The following is a 23,540-nucleotide window of genomic DNA, read 5'->3' as shown; positions in this document are numbered from 1 at the left end:
GACCACTTCTTTCGCTTTGTGACAGATGGCGCTGTAATAGTCACAAACGCAAAGTATGTGGTATCACGTAACATTCCGCCAGTGCGGACGGTATTTGCTTCGTGATACATTACCCGTGTTAAAATGGACCGTTTACCAATTGCGGAAAAGGTCGATATCGTGTTGTATGGCTATTGTGATCAAAATGCCCAACGGGCGTGTGCTATGTATGCTGCTAGGTATCCTGGACGACATCATCCAAGTGTCCAGCCCGTTCGCCGGATAGTTACGTTATTTAAGGAAACAGAAAGTGTTCAGCCACATGTGAAACGTCAACCACGGCCTGCAACAAATCATCATGCCCAAGTAGGTGTTTTAGCTGCTGTCGTGGCGTAGCAGACAAATTGCGCGAGGATCGTTTGATGCTTATTTCGTGAGATATTTGGCCCGGTCATTATCAATGGACCATACCGTATAGTACTGTCAGTTTGCTTTTCTATGATTTAGCAATAATTTAAAGTTTTACTAAACGGGTTTCGTGGATATTCTTCTGTATCAGTAATTAAAACTTCCGGGCTAAGAGGCCGTGGTCCAATAGTAGAAATACTTCTCCCTGACGTTTTGTTGCCAGCTGCGGGCAACATCATCTGAGGTGAGTCTACGACGAAACGTCAGGGAGAAGTATTTCTACTATTGGACCACGGCCTCTTAGCCCGGAAGTTTTAATTACTGAAGACGCCGGCCGTGAAAGCCTACACGCTATTCTTCTATATGTTGTCTTTTTGTTTCATAGTTGGCGCCGTTCTTCTTCTATAGTAGCCATTTGAAATTTTGTTTTCAGGTTTCACACAACTAGGAACTGAACACTTGTTTTGATGTTATGTTTTGGTTGATATTCCCAAATTTCGAATGTTATTGCCAACTACTGGATGTGTTTTTGGCAATAACATTCTAAAACAAGTATTCAGTTTCTAGTACCGTAAAACCTGAAAACTAATTTTCCAATGGCAATTACAGCGCTAACAACGGAACAAAAATACGACATGTAAACAACATCCCGAAACCTGTCAGTAGAATTTTAAACTATTACTGCGTCACGGAAAAGGTAATCCAAACACTATAAACAGAAATATGTACATTGTCCAGGCCACTGAAGATACCTAGCAAAGAATAAGGGCACGTACGGCACAAAACTAAAAATTATGAACGTGCCGTAACTGGAATAGCGGTATTTCTTGCGCGCGGTGGTCCCCAACGACTGGAATCCAAAGCATCTGCGAACGGTGAGCGAAGACGGTGCCAACTACATTTACGTCTACGTGACTACTTTGTATTCATGACTGAAATTTCATGACAAGATCTTCCCGCAACGAAAGACGCCTCAATGACAGCCACCACAATTCGTGTATCATGTCCGTGACGTTCACTCCTCTATTTCGCGATAATACAAAACGACTTGCGCTTCTTTGAACTTTTTCGATGTCCTTCATCAATGTTGTCGGATGTGGATCCTACACCGTACAGCAGCATTCCACAAGTGGAGCGAAAAGCGTAGTGTAGGCAGTCTCTTTAGAAGATCTGTTGTATCTTCTAAGTATTCCGCCATTTAAACGCAATCTCTGGAGCGCGTCTTCTCCACAACACTGTCCATGTTGTTGTTACAATTTCTCATTTGTAATAGTAATCCCCAGGTATTTAGTTAAATTTACAGCCTTTAAATTTTAGGCGATGATCTGTGTAACAGAAATTTAACAGATTCCTTTTTGTATTCGTGAAGTGGACCTCACATTTATTGCTTAGAGTAAACTGCCACATTTCGCACTAAACAGTTATCTTGTCTAAATCATTTTGCAATTATATGTAAAACATTCTCGGTATTCTTGCCGCGTCAGTTCTGGATAAAATCTCGAGCTTTCGACGATTACCTCCATCGACATCGTCAGGAGCAACTGATTGTCTTCACTGCTGCTTTGGTAGCCTTTTTATAACCCGTGGACGGCTTCTGATTGGTCGTTCCCATCATTTTGCAATTGGTTTTGATCATCTGATGAATTAACTTGATGCTAATTGACAGCATCATCTGCAAACAATCTAAGGAGGCTGTTCAGATTGCGTCCTAAAACTGTTTAAGTACATTAGGAATTGCAGAGGGCCTATAACACTTCCCTGAGGAACGCCAGATATCACTTCTCTTTTACTCGATAACTTTCCATCAGTTACTGTGAACTGTGACCGCTCTACAGGAAATCAATAAATCTAGTTGTGCATCTGAGATGATAACCTGTAGGCACGCAATTTGATTAGAAGTCGCTTGTGACGAACGATGTCAAAAGTTTCCGAAAATCGAAAAAAAAACAAGGAATCAATTTGAGATCCTCTGCCGATAGCACTCATTACGTCCTGTGACTAAAGGGTTAGTGTTGGACAAGAATGATTTTTTTCTGTACCCGTGTTGGATATTTCTCCATAAATTGTTATCTTTGAGGTAGCTCATACTACTTCAACACATTATGTGTTCCAAAGTTCTACTGCAAGTCCACGTTAATGATATCCGCCCATAAATTCAGTGGGTTACTCCTATTTACTTTCTTGGGCGTTGGTATGAATTGTGCAACTTTACAGTCTTTAGGCACGGATCTTTCGACAAGCGAGAGGATGTATCTGATTGTATGGATCCATTTTATCAGCATACTCTGAAACGAACCTAACTAGTGTACTATGCCAGTGCTGAGTATGACACAGTGCAAGATCGATTCGTCGCGCCGCAATTTTTGTGCAGTGGTTTATTATAACTAAACGAAGTAAAATGCAGAAGAATGCCACTTTTCTGTGGTATGTGGTTTTGGAGAGCCTGCCCCTTCTACGGCCTCCACTACAAACTGATTTCGTAAATTTTGAAGGGCTCTTGAGTCTCTCCAACATCGTCCATGACGCCCCAACAACCACTTTTATCAAAGAAAACATTGATACTGTGAGAAAAATGATCGAATATGACCCTCACCTCACATTTTTTGACACTGAAAGGATCCTAAATATTGGACAGACTATGGCGTAGGCCACCATATTTGAAGCTTAACCTAGACATGCACCCGCTGGATGCCACATTCCGTAACAGAAGCCCAAAAACACACAAGAATGGATTGGTGTCGTATTACGCCTGAATACTTCGACAAAGGGCGTCCTAAGACACTCTCAATACCATCACAGGTGATGATACATGGGCCTACCAGTATGATCCCAAAAAGAGGAGGCGGTCTTCAGTATCGTACTTTGCAGGTCAGTAACCACCCACGAAAGTTTGGACCAGTTGGCGCTATGGAGAGAAGATGGTCACTTTCTTCGGCAAGACGTAACCTCGGGCACATGTCCCACAGTATGTGTGGAGTGGCAAGCGACTAAATGTCTGCCGAAAGTCATCGTCACATGGAGATCACAGCCTCCAAAGAACCGGGTGATCAAAAAGTCAGCATAAATTTTAAAACTGAATAAATCACGGAATAATGTAGATACAGAGGTACAAATTGACACACATGCTTGGAATGACATGGGGTTTTACTAGAACAAATAAAAAAAAATTCAAAAGTTCAAAAAATGTCCGACAGATGGCGCTTCATCTGATCAGAATAGCAATAATTAGCATAACAAAGTAAGACAAAGCAAAGATGATGTTCTTTACAGGAAATGCTCAATATGTCCACCATCATTCCTCAACAATAGCTGTAGTCGAGGAATAATGTTGTGAACAGCACTGTAAAGCATGTCCGGAGTTATTGCGAGGCATTGGTGTCGGATGTTGTCATTCAGCATCCCTAGAGATGACGGTCGATCATGATACACTTGCGACTTCAGGTAACCCCAAAGCCAATAATCGCACGGACTGAGGTCTGGCGACCTGGGAGGCCAAGCATGACGAAAGTGGCGGCTGAGCACACGATCATCACCAAACGACGCGCGCAAGAGATCTTTCACGCGTCTAGAAATATGGGGTGTTTTTTTGTTCTAATAAAACCCCGTGTCATTCCAAGCATGTGTGTCAATTTTTATCTCTCTATCTACTTTATTCCGTGGTTTATTAAGTTTTCAAATTTATACTTTTTGATCATCCAGTATATGAGGATACTGAACGAGTAACTTAGCATGTCAAGGGAGTTAAAAATCGAATAGTCATGGGGGATTGCAGTGCGGTTGTGGGGAAAGGAATAGAAGAAAAGGTTAGGGAAGAATGTAGGTTTGGTAGTAGGAATGTGAGAGGAGAAGGACTAATTGAGCTCTGCAATAAATTTCAGATAGTAATAGCGAGTACTTTGTTCAAGGCTTCCCTTTCTGGCAGGGAAGATTCCAGCTGGATGACATCACTGTCTGACAAAGATTTCGAAATCAGATATTATTGGATTGTAAGGCGTACCTAGGTGCAGATATAAACTCAGTTCGTAATTTAGAAATGACAGAGCTGACTGAAGTTAGAAGAATCCTCCCGACGAATCGATATGGAAGTATGTGGGATATTGAAATACTGAGGAATGATGAAACGCGTTTGATGTTCGTAAAGGATGTGGATATTGCCAGAGTAGGCAGTTAATTCAACAAGGGTGGACATCTCTAAAATCGGCAATCACAGATGTCGAACAGACAGACGTGGGTACAAGGACGATAGCTGTGAGGAAACATTGGGTAGTAGATGAAATGCTTGATTTGATCGGTGAAAGAATGAAGTACAAAAACGCTCAGGGAATGATGGAAACATAGCAAGATAAGTCACTAAGGAATGAACTAAGTAGGAACTGTAGGACCACCAAATCGAATTATCTGCGTGAAAATGAGAAGAAATCCATTTCAGTTCCTCAGTGGCATGAAGAGCCTGGCTAAGGATTTAAAGATCTCAGGTTCTACACTCATGCCGTCCTGGGATATTTATTTGTCACTTATGACTTCTTTCTGGCAAACATTTGTAATGTTCACTATGGTCGACATACTCGTCTCGTGAGAGTCAGCAGCTGTATCGATATTTTCATTTATTGTTCAGTCTCAGTTGCACATTTTTAATTGGATTACATGTTTCGATGTCTGAGGATCATCTTCGGCTCTGAGTAGTTGCGCCAGCAATCCGTTTTGTCTATTGAGAACCACATATCAGAGTACTCTGACGCGTAGTTCTGGCAGACAATAGCGGTTGCTGATGGAACTACTTAGATCTGAAGATGAAATATGTGCAACTGAGACTGAACTATAAATGAGAATTATGTTAAATTGTCGATGTGGCTGGCTTGGTGAGTCAGTAGGAAGTTCAGAGTAAGGCAACAGCGTTTTTAACACCTACAACGACGACAGGGCTGTGGAGTTCAAACCAACCTTCTGGTTGATGACAGCCTTAACTTTTTTACGACCACTTACAAGCTGTTGAAAGGAATGTAAGGAGTACTCTTCGTTTCCTATCCACGGGCCTAAACACGAGAAACTTAAGGAGACCTCTCGCAATTGATAAGAGAACTTCATCACCACCACCTTCATGATTGATTACAAGAATGCGACAATAGATTCAGACACTCGCAGATACACCACACATGGCACCTAATATGAATCGGTAACTGTTGAAGGACTTCTTTAAATAGATATGAGCACCGTCTCTAAACAGGTAGATCACCTAATCCATATTCCGTTGGAAGCGCGTATTATGACGAACACACACGGCATAGTGGCGAATTCCAACCCCATCCGGAAGCCGCTGTACTTACAGCGAAGCTCACTGCAATACTGATGATGAAGACCCATACTCCGTAACAGAGCGTAGGGGACGTTGCAGGAGACCCGCACCGCTGTACTAGGCAACGTCCACAGACATTTTAAGGAGCTCACGGTAGCGTTGTACAAAAGCAGAACAATTTGCGACTACAATTTCACCAAACAAAACAAGTGATCTCTTTTCATATGAGACATATAAATGCCTACGGATGTCTTCAATTTGCACTTGGCCGTAAAATAAAATAAAAATATCAATATTTTGCCAAAAAAAGGAGACAGGGTTAACTAATTTCTCTCAATTTGGGGACAATTTACTCGGTTTTAAATTTGTATAGCGTGCTATAAGTCTGAAGAAATTAACAACACAATATGCGAAGGTAATGTAAAAAACTCTGTACTATTAGACAAAGGACATTTTAGGGTAGCGTATATGCAGAATTTGTCAATATGTCCAGTTAAGCAAAGCTAATAAAGTCAGACTTTAAACCTCATTATCTCACAACAGCTCTTTCCCATCACAAATATTCAGAGCCTGTCGTAACTCACTTTTTTTAAAGTTGTTCATACCTTAATACTGAATGTAAATCTTCTTAGTGGCTGTTATCATTCTATTAGTATGTATTATGTCAGTACCGATAGCTGGCTAAGTGGATAATGCTCAGAAAAAAGCTATTATTACCCATACTTTACTTTTGTCTGCCCTCTTACTGTCACAAACACACATAAAGTAAGCAGTATGTCATTCGAGGGTAAATTTTTTAGCTAGAAACTGTCGCCATGTTGTGGATTAGAAGTGCAGATATACTGCTTTATGTGCAGAATGTGGAGAAAAAAACGGGAAACGAAAACAGTCAAGCGCGCTAGAAAAAAAAGCTCTCCGTATACGCCTGCGAGAATATATATCGACGTCGAATAAATCTGTGGCGGGATTATTCAGAAGGCCGCGAGGCGTACCCCATCCATCAGCAAGGCGGTGGCAGCAGCAGCGGCGTTGGCGGTGTGGAATATCTTCCAGAGCTGCGCGCAGCTGATTCGCCAACGCGCACAAGTTCTGACAACACCGCACAGAGAGAGATTGCTTTCGTCGCCTCCTGCCAAAATGGCGAGTTCCGCATACTCTCAGAAAGGGAAGGGAGATTAAAAAAAATCGCACGCGAGATACTATATTGTTAATTCCACGAGACGGGTCGCGGCACAAATATTTGCGTGCGACTGTCAACGCGGCAGCGTCGTTAGGGTGGGCGCCGTCCCGTGAAATCTCGCAGTCCGCGTTATTTATGGAATAAAATTTGCGCCCACTCGCCCCCACCGCCGTCGCCCTGTCGCACTCGATTTAGCTTTTGGGTTAACGACGCCGCTGCCCCCGGTAATGACTGCAGGGCGTTCGAGTGACATCCGTCTCAGCCGCAACGCGTCACGGCCGCCTAACTCTCCTAAAACTCTGCGAACAACGAGCGGGGTTGGAAAGCTTGCTGGGAGTGACACTTCTGTGGAGCCTGGGGCTCTTGCTGGGAAAATCGGCTTTTCGCAGGTAGCATACAAGCAAACTAGCAGTGAAACAGTATTTTATATAACATTTTAACAGTTTCAGACACGGTTTACAATGGTTGATGGGTTACACTGATTGTGAGGTTAATAAGCCAACGAATATAAAAGCAAAAGAAAATAAACAGGTTCTGGTAACAGACTAATCCGCAGTGTAGCTCGAGATCTAAGTTAGCTTGGAATGTGACAGTTCGGTTGTGAGTTGGTGAAGGTTACGAAAGTGAAAGCGAGATTCCTGATTGTGGTGACAAGGTCGATGTTAGCTTGGAATGTAATAGTTTACTTATCTTCTTTTTTTTCATCAGTCTTCTGGCTGGTTTGATGCGGCCCTCATGAATTCCACTTCTGCATCAATATCTTCATCTCAACGTAGCACTTGCAACGTGCGTCCTCAATTATTTGCTGGACGTATTCCAGTCTCTGTCTTCCTCTCCAGTTTTTGCCATCTACAGCTCCCTCTAGTACCATGGAAGTCATTCTCTCATGTCTAAACATATTTGCTGTAATCCTCTACCTTCTCCTTGTCAGTGTTTTCCACATATTCCTTTCCTCTACGATTCTGTGCGGAACCTCCTCATTCCTCACATTGTCAGTCCACCTAATTTCTAACATTCTTCTGTAGCACCACAATCTACGCTTCTGTTCCAGTTCTCCCACAGTCCATATTTCACTACCGTACAGTGCTGTACTCCAAACGTACAGTCTCAGAAACTTGTTCCTCAAAATACGGCCTATGTTTGATGTTAGTAGACTTCTCTCGGCCCTTTTCACCAGTGCTGGTCTGCTTTTGGTGTCCTCGGTCTTCCGTCCGTCATGGTTTATTTTGCTGCCTACGTAAGAATTTTCGTAACTTAATCTACTTCGTGATCACCAACCCTGATGTTAAGTTTCTCGCTATTCTCATTTCTGCTACTTCTCGTTATATTCGTCTTTCTTCGATTTACTCTCAATCCATATTCTGTACTCATTAGATTGTTCATTCTATTCAGCAAAACCTGTAATTCTCACAGCAGGAACTGTAATTCTTCTTTACTTTCACTGAGGATAACAATGTCATAGCGAATCTTATCATTCATATCCTTTCACCTTCAATTTTAATCTGACTACTCAAGCTTTCATGTATTTCTCTCATTGCTTCTTCGATGTATACTTCGAACAGTGGGGGGGCCAAAGGCTACATTCTGTCTCATCCTTCTTAACCCGAGCACTTCGCTCTCGGTCTTCCACTCTTAAATGTTCACTCTTGGCACTTGTACATCCTATATACTAATCGTCTTTCCCTGTAACTTACCCTTCTTTCCTACATTTCGAACATTTTGTACAATTTTACACTGTCGAACGCTTTTTTCAGGTCGACAGATCAGCCGTGCTTCCATTATCAACTGTCCCAACGGCCTCTCTGGTACCTTTTCCTTTCCTAAAGCCACACTGATGATCATCTAAGAGATCCTAAATTTTCTTTTCCGGTCTTCTCCATATTATACTTGTTACCTACCTGTTAAGCTGATCGTATGGATGATATTTTTTGGAAGTCATAAGATATATCGCCAAACTCACACATTTTCTACACACTAAGAAGATATATCGCCAAACTCATACACTCTCTACACACTATCGTGAATGTTTTTTTTCCAGTGATTTTAGAAATTCTGATAGAAGGGATCTATTCCTTCCGCCGTATTCGCTCTTAAGTCTTCTAAACCACTTTTAAATTCTGATTCTAATATTGTAGCCCTTATTTCTCCTCTCGACTGTTGTTTCATCTTGTATCACGTCATCGGACAAGTCTCCCCCCCCCCCCCCCCCCCTTGTAGAGGCCAACATTGTACTCTTTCCGCCTATCCGCTCTCTATATTTAACAGTGGAATTCCCATCCACTCTTAATGTTATCACCCTTGCTTTTAATTTCATCAAAGGTTATTTTGACTTTTCTATATTCTAAGCCAGTCCTTCCGACAGTCATTTCTTTTTCGATTCCTTCACATTTTTGATGCAGCCATTTCGTCTTACTTTCCCTGCACTTCCTATTTATTCCGTTACTAAGTGACTTGTATTTCTGAATTCCTGAATTTCTCGGAACATTTTTGTACTTCCTTCTTTCAAGGATCAACTGAAGTATTTCTTCGCTTTTACCTTCTTTGCACTTCTGCTTTCCTTCCCAACTTCTGTGATGGCCCTTTTTAGAGATGTCCATTGCTCGTCAACTGTACTGTCTACAAAGCTATTCCGTATTGCTGTATCTGTAGCCTTAGGAGAACTTCAACCGTATCTCGTCATTCCTTAGTACTTCCGTATCCCTATTCTTTGCACATTTATTCTTCCTGACTAATGTCTTAAACTTCAGCCTACTCTTCATCACTACTATATTGTGATCTGAGTCTATGTCTGCTCCTGGGTTCGCCTTAAAAACCAGTATCTGATTTCGGAATCTCTGTCTGATCATTATGTAGTCTAATTGAACTCTGGCCTTTTCCAAGTACACCTCCTCTTCTTGTGATCCTTGAATCGAGTATTCGCTATCACTAGCTGAAATTTATTGCAGAACTCGATTCGTATTTGTCCTCTCTGGTCCCTACTACAATGCCCATATTCTCCCATAACCCTCATTTCTACTCCTCCCATTCCCGCACGATTATTAGGTTTTCATCTCCCTTTACGTACTGAAATACTCGTCAGTATCCTCATATCGTTTCTGTCTCTCTTAATGTTCGGTTTGCAACACCGGCATGTATTCTTGAACTATCGTTGTTGGTGTTGGGTTGCTGTTGATACTGATGAGAACATACCTGTACCGAATTGATCACAGTAACACACTTTCTGCCCTACCTTCCCATTCATAGCGAATGCTACTTCCGTTATACCATTTTCTGCAGCTGTTGATATTACCCTAAACTGGTCAGCAATCCTTCCTTGTCTTCTGACCCTCACTATATCTAAACTGAGCCTTAGCACCTGCCTTTTCAGATTTTCTAGCTTCCCTTCCACGTTCAAACTTCTGGCATTCCACGCCCCTTCTCGTAGAACATTATCTTTTCGTTGATTATGCTATCTTTTTGCCATGGTTAGCTCCCCACTGGCAGTTCCGGAGATACTATCATTTTCAATCGATACAATTTTACTTAACATCTACTCTGTAAATCACACTTAAGTAGCTGGCAGAGGGTTCATCGAACCAACTTCACACAACTTCTCTATTACTCCACACTAGATCATCGTGCGGAAAAAACGAACACCGAAAGCTTGCCGTACAAGCTCTCATTTCCTTTATTTTATCATGATAATTGTTCCTCCCTGGGAAGGGCGGCGCCAGCAAAATATTCAGTGGAGAAAGTTAGTTATTGAAATTTCGTTAGAAGATCCCGCCGCAGCAAGAAACGCCTTTGTTTTGATGACTTCCATCCCAAATCCTATATCATGTTCGTGACACTGTCTCCCCTACTTCTCGATAGTACAAAGCGTGTTGCGCTTCTCTGAACTTTCTTGATGTCCGTTAATCCTATCCCACACCACGCAGCAGTACTCCGTAAGAGGAGGGACAAGCGTAGGGTAAGGCAGTCTCTTTAGTAGGTCTGTTGCATCTTCTTCGTGTTCTGCCAATAGAATGCAGTCTTTGGTTCGCCTTCCCCACAACATTTTCTGTGTGCTATTTCCAATTTACGTTGTTCGTAACTGTAACTCCTCGGTATATAGCTGAATTTAAAGCCTTCAGATTTGATTGACCGATTTATCGCGCAACCTGAGTTTAACGGATTCCTCTTAACACTCATGTGGGTGACTTAACACCTTTCATTGTTTAGGGTTAATTGCCGGTTTTTGGACCAAGCAGATATTTGATCTAAATAGTTTCACGAAGCTTTTCTTTAGAAGCTTAGAAGTAGAAATCCTTGGAATACAAAACTAAATATTACATTGGCAAATTTGTGCCATCAGCTGTACAACTGTATGTTTATTCTCTACCGGTTTCGATTGTTACAATCATCCCAACGGAGAAAAACAGTGAAGATGATTGTAATAATCGAAACCGGTAGAGAATTAAAGTTGTAATAAAAATCTTACTTTTATGCAGGTAGAACGGTGTCGTGACACTTGTACATCACTGTCTATATACGACATCGTTGCTCTATGAAGTGGGCGTCGACACCGGTCAGTTGCCCCCGGTTGGACCACCTGATAGCTGTTTGTATAGGGTCTTCCACAATGCCTACTACAGGCTTCTAGGGTTCGGTTTAGATACGAAGTATGTTTAAAGACTGGAAGACTTCAAATCTCCCGCTTGGGCTACGCTACGTAATGACAAAGAGCTGCAAGACACATCTGTCCAGATCGTTTTGAATACCGGCATCCATCACCACCCAACGGCTGCGAGAAAACTGCTGCTTCCGCGACTGCACTCTCGACTTAGGATTTCCGCCGCGTTCACTTCAACTCGAGGCCTAAGTGACGCTGGGCGCCGTCATGCATCAGAATGAAATCATTAGAATCTTCGTGATGATGAGGAAACAACCAGTTTGGCAACATGTCCAAGTATGACATTTGTTTCACAGTTTTCTCCTCAAAAATGAAAGGTCCATAAACTTTGAGAACAGAAACGGCACAAAAGACGTTCATTTTCGGTGAGTCTTCTGTATACTAGTCATAAACCTGCTTGTGCCGGGGCGGCTTCTTGCCTAATCGGCTGCACTTGCATAATGGAATGATTCCGTGCATATTGCGACACACAAAATGATTTCTCGCGTGCTGTAGCCGCCATGTTGCTACAAATAAACAACAGCGCAGCCGCATCAATACTTTCAACCTTCGTCTACCCAGTGACATGCACAGCGTGTTCCTATCTTTTATATTTGTAGGTAATAAACAACTGAAATATTGGTTTTTTCTTTTTGACCAGTCAGCTGTAACAGAGACTGGATAAGAGGGGGGTTTGAAGGAGAAGGGTGCCTTCAAAATCGTGGGAATAAGTATGGTTCATCCTGCTATATTTTGAAGGTAAAAAAGCATTTCTCTTTTCAGATATTACACTACATTCCAGAGGCGAGAAATCGTAGAGGATACATATAAGCAGTCTCCAATTTTCAAAAAGTAACGGTTTTAATTACAGTGTCTTCGAAGCCAAACTGCAAATCGCTTGCATTCTATTGAGATAACGTCACTGATGGATTTTTATTTGGTTTCCATGCAGCACTGAGGGGCCACGGCATAGGCGTACCACGAGACAAAATTCCCGTCGCTACAGTTGGCAGCCCTGGCTGGCTGACCGGACTGCTGTCGAATCAGATTTGGCGGCCGAGAGGAACTTAAAGCAAGACCGACTCGCGAGGGTGGGGGGAGGGAGGGAGCGAGAGAGGGCCGTCTGGAACAGTCGCTCTGTTCTGTCCCGCAGACGCCGTAATCGAGTTTGCCGACTTAATTACCCGTCGCGTAGAAGTCCGTTCGCGCCGCCTCCCTAACGATCAACCAGCCACTACTTGGAACACTACTACAAAAAAGAAAAAAAGCCTGCTGTAGTCCCATGTCTTTAAATAGTACTACCAGTGAAACGCAAGTGCACGACAAAGGAACGTTAGTAGTAGAATTATGCACTGGTATTATTAGGGTTCTTTACCGCAGCCGGTAGTAACGGAACCCATATAGCATGACTTCGTTACTCGTAATCTGCCTGTCCGACTGCTCAAAAGCTCTTTTTCTCAGGACCGGTCAGACGTATCAAGTTGACACTTACGTCACACATTAATTTCTACTGTCCCTTGGCGATGTAAAAAAGTGAAACTTTTACGTCAATGCAATCAAAAGACACGGCAATTTATGTCAAATATTTTGATATCCGCAAACTCACGCATCAAAACGTATTACCGGTTGACCTAATATCATGAAATTTGCCAAAAAACAAGAATGCACGCAACAACCAAAGTGAAATTTCCGAAAATTGTTACTACGTTATCATATCACGCCAGCCGTTGAGGCCGAGCGGTTCTAGGCGCATCAGTCCGGAACCGCGCTGCTGCAACGGTCGCAGGTTCGAATCCTGCCTCGGGAATGGATGTGTGTGATGTCCTTAGGTTAGTCAGGTTTAAGTAGTTCTAAGTTCTAGGGGACTGATGACCTCAGATGTTAAGTCCCACAGTGCTTCGAGCAATTTGAATTTTGTATTGTATCACACGGAAAAAATTCTCATCTCTTATCAGGCTGTCTCTCTGTCAATCCGTCCGTCGGGTAAGATCCTTTTTTCTCAGGAAATGATGGACTTATAAAGTTGTAATTTAAGTCACATATTAAGGTGTATGGTACCTTTGCGCTATAATAAACGTTACCCGTGAATGCAATCAAAAAGACTGTCATTTATGTCAGATATTTTGGTACTCGCAAAACTATACGGTATTTCCCGTGGACGTAAAACGACGAAATCTGGAAAGAAGAAAGGTTTCAGATTACAAGCAAAGGAAAGGGATCAGAAAATGGTAAATTTGTAATTACGAGGCTAATTCCAAAAGCAAGGTCTCCTATTTTTTATAAGTACATAGGCCATATTTCTACAATGGTCTACATCAGTTTACAGCTTGAACAATTAGCGCTATTACTCGACATAATCACTATTTCTGTCGATGCATTTTTGTAGACGCTGTGGCGGTTTTTGTATGCCCATGTCATACCAGCTCGCCGCCATGCTGTTCAGAAAGTTACGAACCTCTTCTTTCACCTCGTCGTCGGAGCTGAATCTCTGGGCCACAATTAACGCTGACAGGTGCTGTGAGACTTTTAAAAAACTCAAACGGGCAATTCAGAACCGGAGAGGAATGTTGAGCAAGGGCGTACACATTCTCCATGACAACGCTCGCCCACCATCGTTTGCAAACCGTTGCTCTCCTGCAACAGTTTCAGTGGAACATAATCACCCACCCACCCTATAGTCCTGACTTGGCATCAAGTGACTATCACCTGTTCCCTAAGTTAAAAGAACGTTTGGCCGGAAAGCGATTCCGCTCCGACGACAAGGTGAAAGAAGAGGTTCGAAACTTTCTGAACCGCATCGCGGCGAGCTGGTAAGACATGGGCATACAAAAACTGCCACAGCGTCTAAAAAATTGCATCGACAGAAATGGTGATTATGTCGAAAAATAGCTAAATGTTCAAGCCGTAAACTGATGTAAACCATTGTAGAAAAATAATGGCTCTGAGCACTATAGGACTTAACTTCTGAGGTCATCAGTCCCCTAGAACTTAGAACTACTTAAACCTAACTAACCTAAGGACATCACACACATCCATGCCCGAGGCAGGATTCGAACCTGCGACCGTAGCGGTCGCGCGGTTCCAGATTGTAGCGCCTAGAACCGCTCGGCCACTCCGGCCGGCACCACTATAGAAATAAACAGGTCTATGTACTTATAAAAAAATAGGAGACCTCACTTTTGGGGTTACCCTCGTATATCACACGAAAACATTATTTCTTTTGTGATTTGTTATCGGACTTTAAACTTAAAATTGAAACCTTCTAGAAAGTCTTGGAATTCCTCAGACCGGTATTTTGCCTGTATCATTGTCGATAACAAGTAAAAATGCTCGAGTTCCTATATTCCCGTAATGGATGCACTACCTATAAGCATAATTAAAAGTTTGTACAGAACCCTCAGTACTGCAAATGAGAATTAGTGTCACCATTATCATAACTGGATATTACTCACTTCCGTACACTCATCTCTCTGACTATCTCCAAAGGGATTGCCAACAGTGAGTTATACATTATACGGCAAACCAAGTAACTTTTCAAATTAAATGGTTCATGGGACCTTATCAAGTCTCAAATATCTATGATACATATATGCGGGCTGAAGCAATGAATGAAAATTCGTGCCACTGCTGGGGTTCGACCCAGCTTTCCTGCTCTCCACTACGCCACCCTGGCGCAGTGACTTTGCACAACTACTCGAACTGCCCTAACACGCCTCCCGATTCAATCCAAATACCATTTATCCTCTGGAACAATAAAATTTCGTTTGATTAAAACAGCTATGCCTGAACTTCAGGCCGGGTCACCCGTTTCGTTCGATGCTGAGGTGCTACTCCAATACAGCTGTGCAGTGCTCTTATAAGGAGACCACGCGTCAATCGTATTTTTGTAATTTTTTAGACACTGGTCAAAAAAGTTGAGGAAAAACGGCTTTGGACGTCTGCCATACTCCACTGAGCAATAATTGAGGGCTGGTTATGTTGCCAAATTATAAATTTGTCTTTCAGAAATGAAGTACACAACAAAACATTATTATATCCTTGATCGTTTACATAAAAAATTCTGAATCGCTGATATAAAAAGATATGAAATGTCCCACAGGCGTCAAAAACGAAGTGGAAACAATCGTTCATCCCGTCATCTTGGGGGCTCTTAACTCACGGAGGGCATACTGTTATTCAAGCTGTCAAAGCTTGAATAACATGTACGCCCTCCGTGAGTTTTTGTTACTGCCTGACACCTATGCTCTCTTACAGAGATCGCCCTGTGACATCAATTTCCTTTCTCTAAGTCCGCCCTCGTGGTCGCGTGCTCGCTTCCCGAGGACGAGGTCCCAGGTTCGATTCCCGGCGGGGTCAGGAATTTTCACCTGCTTCCAGATGACGAGGTGTTTGTGTTGTCCTCATCATTTCATCATCATTCATGAAAGTGGCGAGACTGGGCTGAGCAAAGTTTGGGAATTTGTACGGGCGCTGATAACCGCGCAGTTGAAAGCCCCACAAACCAATCATCATCATCATCCATTCTTCAATGACAATCCATGAAAGCTCTTGGAGAGCGTGGTGGAACAGGACGACTATGAACACACAGTCAGGAATGTTCCACACATGCCCGATGGAGTTCATTCCATTACTTCAATGTCCAGGCTTCGCAAGACATCCCAGTTGACAGCCCGCCACATAGGACCTGGCATTAGAATGAATTCAGGGTCACCACTATGAAGCAGCCAGTCCAGCAGGGTCTGTTCACTGTAATGCCTGGCGGTAAGGCGGCCATGGACAACGACGAGACCTGTATGGCTGTCAACACTAAAGCCTCCCCACAACGTCGCAGAATATTGGAGATCTGTCGATCCTAGACAACATTTGGCTGGTACCGCTCACCACGCGCCTCTGCACACGAAAACACCACCATCACCTTGCGTCAGCGGACATCTGCACTCGTCTGTGAGTAACACATTTAATCAGTGACGAAGTTGCCGGTAGATATGGGAACAGCGGAACTGAAGGCGAGCTGCAGGATGTTGTCACGTCAAGGACGTCTGGGTCGTAAGGTCGTTTCTCGTAACCTGTTCATTACAGTCTTATCGAACACAGCGGCTGTAGTGACCCTTCTGAGATCGCCTTGCAGTACTCTGGCGGTAGCCGTACGACGTCGAATCGCAGCGATGGCCAGATATCTGTCTTCACGTAGCGTTGGCGACCTGTTCAACTCGCCTTGAATATTGACATATCTCCCTGTAGCGTGTCCACAACGTACTGATCATACATGAAGAAGCATTGGCATCTGCAGCAACAGGGTCGAAAGTGCATCCGTTTTGGATCAAGACCACGGTCCTTGTAACTTGCACTGCATTAACATGTTGCATTGTATGTGGTTGGTTGAATACAACGTCCACAAATGACAACTGCCATCTGTGTACATCACTAGAAAAAGCTGGGATACCAGCACTCACTTCCTTCTGAGAGACCACCTAACACTCTAACAACACACAGTACAGCCAACAGATGGCGAATGATTTTAACTGTTGCCTACATTGAAAGCGAAGATCTCAAGCCTTGCAATGAGACCACAGGTGGCGCCTGTATCAAAACAAATGTAACATACCGGACGCTGATCCACGTGTTCCCCTAATTCTTCTGAACAATGCATTTACGGTATGTCAATGCCAGAGTTAAAATACCGGTCTTTCAAGGCAGTCCAATGCAACTCTCACAAATTGTAGGGGAGATTTACTCTGAAGTTTTACAAGTATGTTTAATTCAGTAAAATTACAATAAGCATTTCATCGACGGAATGGTTCTGTGGTTTCCTGCCACACAGTCGTACAGGGATCGATTTTTTGGCAGACGCAAATTTTTAAGCAAAAGGTGCATCTACTTACATATAAAATATAATTTTTATGAAAATCGCATTTGAGTTGACGGGAAACGCAATAACAATGCAGAAATTGTAAGGTGTAGTTGATTGTCGTGAAAATTGTTTTCGGAATTTTTACACTTACCACTCTGGCTCGAGTTAAAACAATGTACACAGTCCAGATAGAGAGTATCAGATTTTTCATTTTTGCCTCAAAAACTGATTTACAATCTTTTTTTAAATTTAAACAACCTTTATAAAACTGTTACAAAAATTTCGATAGATAAAAATTTATATTTGCAAAGAAAACTGGAATTCTGTGTGTAATATATAAGGTGTGTATTTTTCACAAAAATATTAATTAGATATCTCTTAATCAGAATACACATTTGTTGATTTTTTATTACGTGAAAGTGACGTATTCTAATTCAACAAAAAAATAATAACAGAAACGAGGCTGGAACCAGCAATTACTTGTCTCTAGCTATGACAAGTGTGTTTCATTTTTATGTATTTTATGTTTCACGCAAATGTTCGGAGCACATGCACCTTCGTTTAAAAATTTGCGTCGCGTGACATCGAACACACACCGCCCGCATGGCACGCACTCTACCCCAGAACTACACAGTCTGCGGGATAACTGTTGTAATCTTAGAGAATTAAACACCCTAGGGAAACTTCAAAGCCGATTATCTCGAGAACATTTTTAGAGTTGCATCGGCATGCTTTTGTGGACTGATAGTTGAGCTCTGAACTTCACGTACAACGAGCATAAAAATTACAAAAATCGGAGACCCTGAATAGAAACAAATTGGAAATGGCGCAGCTTGCCAGAAAACTAATTAAACTAACAGAAGTATGTATACAAGAGACAACATGCACGGCGAAAGCGAATGCAAAGATGTCAGAGAAATCCAAGGTGAAGGCTGGAGTCCGACAGAGAGACTGCATCTCCCCGTTCTGTTTAAACTGGTTCTGTAAAGAGCACTGAGAAAGTTAACAAGCCTAGAGACAGGAATACAATTGGATAGGACCGTAGACACCCTGCCCTATGCGGATTATGTAGTTTTAACAACATCGAATGAGCAAGATCTGGTTCCGATGGCAAGAGTGTAAATTCAAAGGGCAATGAGAGCAGGCTTGAATATGAATACTGCTAAGAGAAAAAGCTTCGTAGTGAGCAAAGAGAACGACGACAGACCTTTAGACAGTTCAAATGTGTTGGGACAGTACTCCGTGAAAGGAGTGGGTTCAAAAATGGTTCAAATGGCTCTGAGCGCTATGCGACTTAACTTCTGAGGTCTTCAGTAGCCTAGACATTAGAACTAACCTAAGGACATCACACACATCCATACCCGACGCAGGATTCGAACCTGCGACCTTAGCGGTTCCTCGGCTCCAGACTGTAGCGCCTAGAATCGCGCGGCCACTCCGGCCGGCGAAAGGAATGGGGTGGACCAGGAAATATCGGCAACTATTTATCAGGAAACGGGTCAAGATTTCCGCCCGGAAAGCTGCTCAGGTCCTAGCTTCTGCTATCGAGATTCAGGTAGATTAGGATCTGCGGGACAGCAATTCAATCTGTTGTCCCATACGGAGTGGAGAGCTGCATTACGAGGCGAAAGATAGAAAGAAAACTCGTGACATTTGAAAATGATATTCTGGGGCAGATTATAGGACCAGTGTAGGTCGCTCGACATTGTAGCTGCGATTAGACAGAGGACACATTATGCACGTAAGACGTCGAGAAGACCAGATCACCAGGTGGTTGGGGGAGGAAGACACCAGAGGCAACAGACGGAGGAAAAGACCACAGCTGAGTTGCACTGACGGGATCAGCGAGGACGTGAAAGGACTGGGACTAGCTTGTGAAGAATACATGGGTGGAAGAGGCTGACTGGTGAGACCAAAGACCGACTGCAGTTAAGCATTTTACAATGTTCATTCCAACACAGTATTTCAAATTATAAAGTTGCTTGGGATAAAATGCAGGGAGTTAAAACCGATATGCCTGATTCCACACCGAGCAACAGCCCAGTGACCCAATGGCATCACTGGAGGCCCTGTTATAAGGGTATTGGTTCCCGCACGACGTGTCGTAGGCGAAATATCCTGTTAGAATCTTTTCTGTGGTGAGCTCTGGTCTCGTCCTGGCACTGCCACTGCCGAGATAACGGCGCACCGCACTCTGCAGTGGCGCGCACTGTTTTCCGCGAGGGCGCACAGACAGAGAGAGAGAGAGAGAGAGAGAGAGAGAGAGACCGCGGGGCCAAATGGAGTCAGCGGCAGCAGCACCAGAGCCCAGCGCCGAGCTGTCAGCGCGACGGCGGCCGCGCCAGCACTCTGGCGGGGCGTGCGCTCCCGAGAGGGAGAAATAAATCCCACAACTGGGTCGAGGGGCTGCGTGGGTGGGTGGGAGGGTGGGGCGACTGCCGCCACAGCCTCCTGCTGCTCTGCCGCGCCGGGGAGGCTCACAGCGCCAGCAAACCGCGAACCGGGCCACGTCACTGCACGGCAGTGCGAGAAGAAAACAATACGGCACAAAGGCAGCATAAAAACTCTAAAAGGCTGAAAAGTATCTCTCACACTATAGTCCGAGTAAAATAACTTGATAGTTGACACTACACGCGTTGTGGCCTGTTTCCTCGAATCAGAGCGCTGAAAGCCACGCCCGACCCTTTCGCCGTTGCCAAACGGCCGCAGCAAGTAGTTCACTTACAATTCCTTCTCCGGCTTTCGCTCTTGGTGTGTTTGGACCTCGAATCCTCCGTGGCCCTAATACTCCCTCTGTCAGAAAACTTCTGGAACAGGTTTTTTTTTTTTTTTATTTCTGAGTTTGCAATACTAATAAGGAACAAATTTTGTTCTTATGTTACCTGCTATGTGCGAGTCCTTGAAACGACCTGTGCCATGTTTCAGTGCAAAATCATTAGGCGGCAGGAGTGTACTTAGCAGCACACTGAGTTCTTGGCGCAGCTGACTGTAAGCAACGAGTGAAGTTCTGCTTTAAGCTTGGGCAAACTCCAAGTGAAACGTAGACGATGATTAAGCAAACATATGATGGCGAGGCACTTTCAAGAACAAGAAGTTGTGTTTTCGAGAGGCGCTAAGGTTTTCGTGATAGCAGAGATCCCAGAGTTGGACTGCGTGGGATAGGTTTCCTGATAATATCCTGTTCCATCACAAGATAACGATGTAGACAGGGGCTGGTGTTGTGGGCAATATCCGGCTGATGATTGTAGACGGTGAAAAATGTACGCTGGACAATGTTCATAGGAAGATGTGTTTGGACAGTTCGGATGCGGTTGGGCCTCTTCAACAACACTTGGGGGAAGATTTGTCGTTTTACAGACAGCTTCAGGTGCTGAGGTATTTTTTGAAGTCGCTGACCGAAGACAAGAAAAAAAGCCTATCCTCATCTGTCATCATTTGTGGATCCAGTTGCTGCCTGGCTTCTGCAGATTTCTGCAGAACATCGATTAGTTGTCTTCCAATTTCGTCATCTGCTTTCCTTTTCTTACCGAGCACTCGTGCCTGGTATGGTCCACTTGGAACTTCACTTTTTGCTGTGGCCTGATTCTCGGCATTCTGAGGGGACACGCTGCTATGTGTATGCGACGGTTGATTGGTAATATTCAGAAATGATAGGAGATTAAATACAGATATGGCATCTTTCTCGCAGCTGCAGAACCACTTTTACCGGTCAATCTCAGTCTTCCTCGACTGTATGAATCTTTAATGTTACGTCATTTCTTCTGTAAAGATATACTCGTAAAAATGAAATATATTAGCTACCAATAATGATTATTCTTTGTAAACCAAAGCTACAAGTATTGATATGTTAGACGAGTTTCCGCGTAACATACGTGGTAGTAACTAATGGGTCATACGTTAATTTAAAGCAAATGAACAATTCTGTTTATCACTCAAAGCATTTTGTTCAGAAGAAGGTTGCCTTAAAACTAACCTATTTCGCAAAAGTGTGAAATAATTTAGTAATTTCTCCCATTTAGATATCTGGCAACTGGAAATTCGTTCGTTGCTTTGCACCATGCTTTCCGACTTGGACCAACAACAATAGGAGAAATCGTATGAAGAGTACGTTCATCAAACTAGATTATCTAAAAAGATGAAGGTTTGTCAGAACCGACCAAAAACTTTGTGAAACTAAGCCCAGTTTCCCAAACTGTCTCGGCGCCGTTGATGGAAAGCACGTGCGACTGCTGAAACCAGCAAACAGTGCATCAATGTTCTTAAACTATAAGAAATATTTCTCCATGGCGATATCATAAAAACATTCAAAGCATAAAAAATGGGAGCACGACAAGCAACATGCAGATACCACCTACACAAGTCACTTTATTTTTTATTATTGTGACTTTATCGTATAAGGGCTCCCGCCAGCACGCGAAAGTTAAGCAACACGACGTGGCAAGCACTCATGTCTGGATGGAATTAACACCATGAATCTGCAGGCCGGTCCATAAATCCGTAAGAGTACGAGAAGTGCAGGTCTCTTCTGAACGGCACGTTGGAAGGCATCCCTGATATGCTCAATAGTGTTCATGTCTGGGGAGTCTGGTGGCCAGCGAAAGTGTTTAAACTCCGAGAGTGTTCCTGTAGCAATTCTGGACGTGTGGGGAGTCGCATTGCCCTGCCCCCACCACCTGCTGACACGCAGGGTCCATGGATTGACGAGGTTGTCTTCATACCCGTACACGTCCACCCGCTCGATACAACTTGAAACGGGACTCGTCCGTCCAGGCAACGTGTTGCCAGCCGTCAACATGTCCAAGTCGGTGTCGACGGGCCGAGGCGAGGCATCAAAATTTGTGTCGTGCAGACATCAAGAGTACACGAATGTTGCTTCAGCTCCGAGAGCCCATATCGATGATGTTTCGTTGAATGCTTCGCACGCTGACATTTGTTGATGGCCCAGCACTGAAATCTGTAGCAATTTGTGGTAGGGTCGCACTGCTGTCACGTTGAACGATTCTCTTCAGTCGTCGTTGGTGCCGTTGTTGCACGATCTTTTTCCGCACTCAGCGATGGAGATTTGATGTTCTACCGGATTCCTGAGATTCACCACTAGTGCACGGCAAAATCCCCACTTCATCACTACCTCGGAGATGCCGTGTCCCACCGCACGCGCGCCGACTGTAACACCACGTTCAGACTCACTCACACCTTGATAACTTCCCATTGTAGCAGCAGTAACCGATCTAACAACTGCAGTAGACACGTGTGTTATACAGGCGTCGCCTACCGCAGCGCCGTATTCTGCCTGTTTATACATCTCCGTATTTGAATACACATTCCGGGTGATCAAAAAGCCAGTATAAATTTGAAAACTTAATAAAGCATGGAATAATATAGATAGAGAGGTAAAAATTGACACACATGCTTGGAATGGCATGGGGATTTTATTAGAACAAAAAAAAGTAATGCTAGACGCGTGAAAGATCTCTTGCGCACGTCGTTTGCTGATGATCGTGAGTTCAGCCACCACTTCCGTCATGTTTAGCCTCCCAGGTCCCCAGACCTCAGTCCGCGCGATTATTGGCTTTGGGGTTACCTGAAGTCGCAAGTGTATCGTGATCGACCGACATCTCTAGGGATGCTGAAAGACAACATCCGACACCAATGCCTCACCTTAACTCCGGACATGCTTTACAGTGCTGTTCACAACATTATTCCTCGATACAGCTATTGTTGAGGAATGATGGTGGACATATTGCGCCTTTCCTGTAAAGAACATCATCTTTGCTTTGTTGTCCTAAATATTGCTATTCTGATCAGGTGAAACCCCATCTGTCGGACATTTTTTGAACTTTTGTATTTTTTTGGTTCTAATAAACCCCCATGTCATTCCAAGCATGTGCGTCAATTTGTACCTCTCTATCTACATTATTCCGTGATTTATTCAGTTTTCAAATTTATACTGACTTTTTGATCACCCGGCACTACACCAGTTTCTTCGGCGCTTCGGATTATGACCATTTTAATTTTTTTGGGAAATTTGTGGTAACGTCTTATGGAACCAATTTATTTATTTATTTATTTATTTATTTTTCCCATCAGTCTGCTGACTGGTTTGATGCGGCCCGCCACGAATTCCTTTCCTGTGCTAACCTCTTCATCTCAGAGTAGCACTTGCAACCTGAGTCCTCAATTATTAGCTTGACGTATTCCA

General features: G+C 43.4%; 1 protein-coding gene across 2 annotated transcripts in view; it reads right to left on the bottom strand.

Annotated features, from left to right (window-relative positions):
* Positions 1 to 23,540, bottom strand: part of LOC126425011 (fasciclin-2) — a 927,523-nt gene that overhangs the window by 810,994 nt on the left and 92,989 nt on the right. The gene's annotated exons all lie outside the window — the stretch shown is intronic.

Source organism: Schistocerca serialis, chromosome 10, assembly GCF_023864345.2.
Source record: "Schistocerca serialis cubense isolate TAMUIC-IGC-003099 chromosome 10, iqSchSeri2.2, whole genome shotgun sequence".
Taxonomy (NCBI): domain Eukaryota; kingdom Metazoa; phylum Arthropoda; class Insecta; order Orthoptera; family Acrididae; genus Schistocerca; species Schistocerca serialis.
Note: the sequence above shows the minus strand (reverse complement) of the source record. Positions and strands in the feature narration are given on the sequence as shown.